Here is a 6,272-nt window from a genome sequence, read left to right on the forward strand (position 1 = left end):
CCTTAAATAGAGAAAAATGGGGGGAAAGCAAGACAAACAATTCTGTACATATGGAATTGTGGAATTGACAAAAAAAAAATGTATATTTTACTTGAGTTAATCTGGGTCCTGTGCAAGATATGTTTTAACAATTCATATACAATCTTGTTTTATTTTTTAGGATAGAAATCCTTTCAGTATACAATGTGTGGGCACGTTCACATTTTAAATCTTTTTTTATTATACACTCCCTTAGCCATGGCAAATATTTTGTCTAAACCTATTTGCAGTGTGATCAGATGTCTGCGGTTTTAATGTTAACAAGACTTTTTTTTTTTTTTTTTTTAATTTTTTTTTATGGGCAATCAGACCTATTTTGGCCATATTAAACACCTGCCATTGCACTCATTATATTAATTATTGTCTAGAAATTCCTCTTGCGGTTGTAGTAAAATAAGTCTTGGACAATGATGGTTAGTCCTGTCTTTCCAGAGAACTGTGAACAATATTTCCTGTGTTGCTTTGTAATATGAGAAATATCTTTCCTAGGCCTTCTGGCTACCTGGAGAGGGTAATGATGATGTCTGATTTTAATATAAGCATATTTGCACAGAATTCTGGAACTTTAAAAGTGAGTTTTGAAATGGCTGTTTTTTATTTAATAGGTCAATTATAGTCAGGTTTTTTTTTTTTTTTTTTTTAATTTTCCCTCCGTTTTTGGGGGGGTGTTTTTGACCGGTTTCTTGGTGAGAAGTGATCAAACCTTTCTATCAAGTTTAAGATTAATCAAGATTAAAAAGAACACTCCAAGCACCATAACAGTCTGCTCTAGTAATGCAAGGAGGAATGCCCTGTTGTCGTCATGGTGCCTGCAGAATATCAGCTGCATCCAGTTGAGCCAGATGTCGCTAGAGTAAAGGTCATCCATTGTGGAATCGTACTCATTGACTGACTGAAAGCTTTCAGTCAATGACTGCAGTATTGCTTTGCTCTACATAGCAATGCAGACTCTCCTGCTGGAGACAACCAGCTGCAGCTGATACAGGATTTGGGTAAGTTGTAAAACAGTGCTACAATGGTTTAGATGTCATTCTGTGGGATAGTGGATGGCATTCCAGACATCAATAGCACTACCGCAGGCTGCAGTGGTTATGGTACTCGGTGTTCCTTTAGAAAATGCCTGAATTATTCCATACTCCTTTATTTCAGTGGTCCTTCTAAGAAGACCTCTCTGCTTGGTGACCTTTTGTAGTATTGCTTAATTTTAAAATGGCTTTAGTTGAGCTTTGTTACCCCGTGACTGATAACGAGCATGAGTTTGTGTAATTATACCATAGGAGATTGGGGGAAAAATGTGAGTTGCATCACTGTTTTAGCAAATTAACGGGGAATGAAAAACAAAATGCGTTTCTCACTCAAAGCTCAATTTAGAAATCATGTATACCTCGAATAGGTTTTTATCAAATTCCTAATCTTTACATAAATCAAAACTAAGTCTCATTTGATTTGCAAGCAAGGCAACAATTAATTATATAATGAACACTGTATCCTCACACATGAATTAATCACTGCTGTACATTTTAAATTACATGTGACATAGACACCTGCTGTTTTTTATTGTATGTGTTTTGAGCTTTTTGTATTTACTCTTTGATCAGTGCATGTAATTTAAATAACATTTGACAGCAAAGTCTTGTTTAGTTGCACCCACACCTGATACTTCGAAAGAATACCTTGAGTATTAAACCTTTATTAGGTTGAAATATTTTAATAGTCTGTGGACCTTTTGCTGGGTCCTAATTTGGGCAATATGGGGGGATATGCATCATACGAGTGGTTGCTATGTGTTACGGTAATTTGATTTTCTATTTTTTTTCCATCTTTATTTTGTTTAATCTGTCATCATGTGTAGGTTTGGTTGCATTCTGTCTAATTTTTTCCCCTCTCTGTGTATTTAACTGAAAACGACCTTTCCTACAATGGAAGACTGGGTCGTCTTGATTTTATATTCTTCCCATGCATTATACAAAATAGCGTTTTTTGTTTTTTTTATATATATATACGTATTGGGTTTTTTCAAAAGGCTTTCTGAATTTTTTTTTTGTTTTGTTTTTTTAGGGGCTTCACAGTATTAAGTCCAGATTGAAATGTTTATAATCCATAACCTCGTCTTTTTAACTTGAATTTTAACGAATATTGTTTTAAAAAAAAAAAGAGAGAGAGAGAAATAAAGGCAAAAAGTATATTTGAATTCTATTGACTGTCATTGATCTGTAATGAAATTAATTGACTTGGATTTCCTTTTTAATGTGGATTGGATAAGATTGGATAAGATGTAATGTATTGTGCTTTCCAGCCTGTTTTGTTGAGTAACAGTACCTAGTTAAGAACTGTTTTTGTGCATATATGCTTGTGAATACGCGCAAAGTACATAATGTACATTTGTCCAGATATGCAGTCTGGAACATAAGCTTTTTAACATGTATAGACTGTTTGGGATCTGTACTTGCACACCTTTCTGTTGGCATTTTGTATATATATTTTTCTTTTTTTTTCTAAATCCAATCTTTCACAATAAAAACTTGTTTTAAAAACATGGGCTGTTCTGGGTTTTTTTTTGTTTTTGTTTTTTTTAAATTTGTTTTGGGTTATGCTCACCAATATTTTGAGACCTTTATAATAACTTAAAGGTAAACTATAGTCACCAAAATAACTTTAGCTCAATGGAACAGTTTTGGTGTATAGATCATGCCCACTGCTCAATTCTCTGCCATTTAGGAGTTAAATCAATTTGTTTCTGAAGCCTTAGGCACATCTCCCTGCAAGTGACTTAACCCCTTAAGGACTGAGACAAATGTACTCGCTGTGATCAAAACAAAACGTAAACAAAAACTAATTTGCGCTATATGTCTGTTCAGGCGTAATTCACATCTTTTATATTATGTGCACCCACACTTATTACTGTATCAGTTTATTCAGGGGGAACAGGGCTTTCATTTAACATCAAATATTTAGTTATGAGACATAATTTAGTATGAATAAAATATAAAAATCGGAGAAAAGAATAAAAAAAAAGTTCTGCATGACATTCTAACTGTGAATATCATAATACTGTTTGCTTTTACTGCAATAAAATACACATTTGTATTCAGCGATGTCTCACTTGTAAAACAGTACCTCCTATGTACAGGTTTTATGGTGTTTTGGGAAGTTACAGGGTCAAATATAGAATGTTACATTTTTCAGTTTTTTTCACATTGAAATTCGTCAGATTGGTTACTTTGCTTTTGAGACCGTATGGAAGCCCAGGAATGAGAATTACCCCCATGACAGCATACAGTTTGCAAAAGTAGACAACCCAAGGTATTGCAAATGGGGTATGTCCAGTCTTTTTTAGTAGCCACTTAGTCACAAATAAAATAAAAAAAATATACAGTATATATATATATATCTCATGCTTGCACTCCAGTTCAGCAATCTGTATATAGCCCGGTGCTTGTCGGCATAAATAATAAATATGAAGATATGAAAAGCACTCCAAGGACTTCGTATAAGGTGAAAAAACAAACTTAGCTTTATTCAGCAACTGCCAAAAGTGATCAACGTTTCAGTCCTTTGTCAGGACTTTCATCAGGAATGGCCCGCGGGGGCCGAAGAGGAAGGAGGGGGCTCCCAGGTAAGTCCCCATAACGCGATCGCCAGCGAGCGGGTAAGTACATAGGACGGCAGGGACGTGCTATGCCGCCCCCCCAGCGTTTAGAGCCAGTTCCCGAAGGACAGCATAGCACGCACGCCGTCCTTAAGGGGGTTAAACAGCCTTCCTAAACACTTCCTGCAAAGTGCATCTAAAGTTTACACTTCCTTTTTTGCAAATTCAGTTTAATCTAGAATTTATCTCCTGATCTTTTAGAGGCACTACAGTCCCTGTCTCCTTAGTACTGCAATGTTTACATTGCAGCTTTAAGATATCCTCAAGTGGCTGTCTACTGAGGATGTCTTAGAACTGCAATGTAAACATACTGGACTCTAGGCCGCCTAACTTACACTGTACTGTACTTTCTCACGCTTTGCATGAGGACGTCCAGCGTTGATAAAATACCCATAAGAAAGCATTGATTAAATTCTTTCCTATGGAGAGAGCCTAATGTGCATGTGTATTAATGACCCACGTCAGAGGCGGTGGTGTGCTAAATCCGGGTGATTGCAGTGTTTTTTAACCCCTTATCTAGGTGAGGGGGCGCAAGGCAGATGGGGTACTAGAGGGAACTATAGTGTTGGAAATAAAACCTTGTATTCCTAACACTAGAATCCTTTTAAAGTAAGATTGAAAATTTAAAGCTTTTATTTATTTTTATATTTTTAAATGCAGACTGCGTCCTTGGGCTGCATGGACAGAAGCAAAAGTGATTTAACTCCTAAATGGCGGAGAATTGAGCAGCGGTACTTGAGAGAAATGATCTATACAAAACAACTGCTTCATTAAGCTAAAGCTTGTTTTGGGGACTGGTCCATTTTAAAGTGTACACACACGTTATTTTAACCCCTTAAGGACCAGACTTCGGGAATAAAAGGGAATCATGACATGTCACACATGTCATGTGTCCTTAAGAGGTTAAATGGACAGTGAAGGCATCCAGACCAATTTTTCCCTATGAAGTAGTCTGGGTACAGTGCCTCTGTGCAACCCTGCAACTCTGTCCAACACTAGAGGCACCTCCTCTTCGTAGATATAAACGGTTATAGATTGGTGCAGTGCTGTGTTTTTACGCACGAGCCTCCTTGTATTAGATTAGGTGTGCCCAAAAGGTAGATCTCCAGATGTTGTTTAACTACAACTTCCATGATGCTTTGCATGCCTTTAGAATGGCAAAACATCATGGAAGCTGTAGTTTTAATGTTGAGGATTTCAGCCAGGAGAGCAGGTGCTGAAAGGTAAGTAATACTATATATATATATATATATATACACATATATATATATATATATATATATACACACACGCTTTAATTTAAAAGTTAAACTACAACTGTACATAGTGCTAACAGATTTGCTAGATAATGTATAGTTTGTGAGGAATAACGTACTTAAAAATATCAGTAATCCATTATGTGCCGTGCCAAATACAACAAAAAAGACTGGCGAAAGTCCTGAAAGATTCCCTCGTAAAACAAAAACGATCCCTCTATATTCACTCAAGCCTAGCCAACAAAATGAACAATTTCAAAATATGAAATATTCAATATATAAATAAAGGAAATATGTGACCGCACAAAGTACATCTGTTCTACATATTAGGCCGCAGTATGAGGAATCCAGTAAAACCGCTCAAAAAGGGCAGACAAATGTTATTTCTGAACGTACGGCCCGCAATTCATGTTCCAACTTGTGCTAAAGCTACCGGAAATCGTGCAGATTTTTTTAATGATCTGCCAAGAGAATGGAGGGTGTTTGTAAAAACAGAGGAACAATCTATGTGTACAGTCAGAGCTCCAGATAATTGCGACACTTTCTAATTCTGGCAATATGGACTGAACTTCTATTTTGTTGTACCGTGTGTATTCCCCTCTCCTTGTACTTTTCGTATGCTGTTAGGAATGAAAGGCCCTAATGTATGGCTTTAGAGGATGAACTATCTGAATGTTAGTGAAACCTATGTTCAAGTGTTTAAAAAGAAAGCCCTGAAGGGAGAAACACGTGGAAATTTTAATAAAGGTATTTTGGCTACTTTCTTTGTTGTGAGTTAGCCATTTTATCTTTTTTTTTTATTATTATTTTACTACCTGGCATCTGTGTTTTACTTGTTCCAGAGAGATTCTACTCCAAAGCATCCTTGGTGGAGATTATAGCACTTACACCCTGTCATTGAGCAGTGCATCTGCCCAATTAAATGTGAGTGACATTTGGTATTTTTTATACACTCTCCTGGTTTTATCACAGTGAGCACTATTTTAGTTTTTTATGTTACATATGGTCCCCATCTGATGAGGTATCTACTTACAACACTCCCTCATGTATCCCATAAGTGGGGATTATACCACTGTATGCGGTTTATACTAGAGCTAGTTTTTAGCTCTCAAAAACGTGAGTAGGACCATATAGACCTTATCTCTGTGGCGCCACTTTTTTATGCTTCCTTATACCTATAGGGCCTGTGAGGGAGCCCGATCCTTTAATTGTGCTGCCTTTATTTAAGTTTTTAAGCGCTGATCCTTCTGTACACTTTTCAATCAACGGGCTTGTGCTGGGAAATGTGCCTAGGGTCTGATGTTGGTTGCCATTTGGTAGAGCTTGAT

This window comes from Pelobates fuscus, chromosome 1 (assembly GCF_036172605.1).
Source record: "Pelobates fuscus isolate aPelFus1 chromosome 1, aPelFus1.pri, whole genome shotgun sequence".
Taxonomy (NCBI): Eukaryota; Metazoa; Chordata; class Amphibia; order Anura; family Pelobatidae; genus Pelobates; species Pelobates fuscus.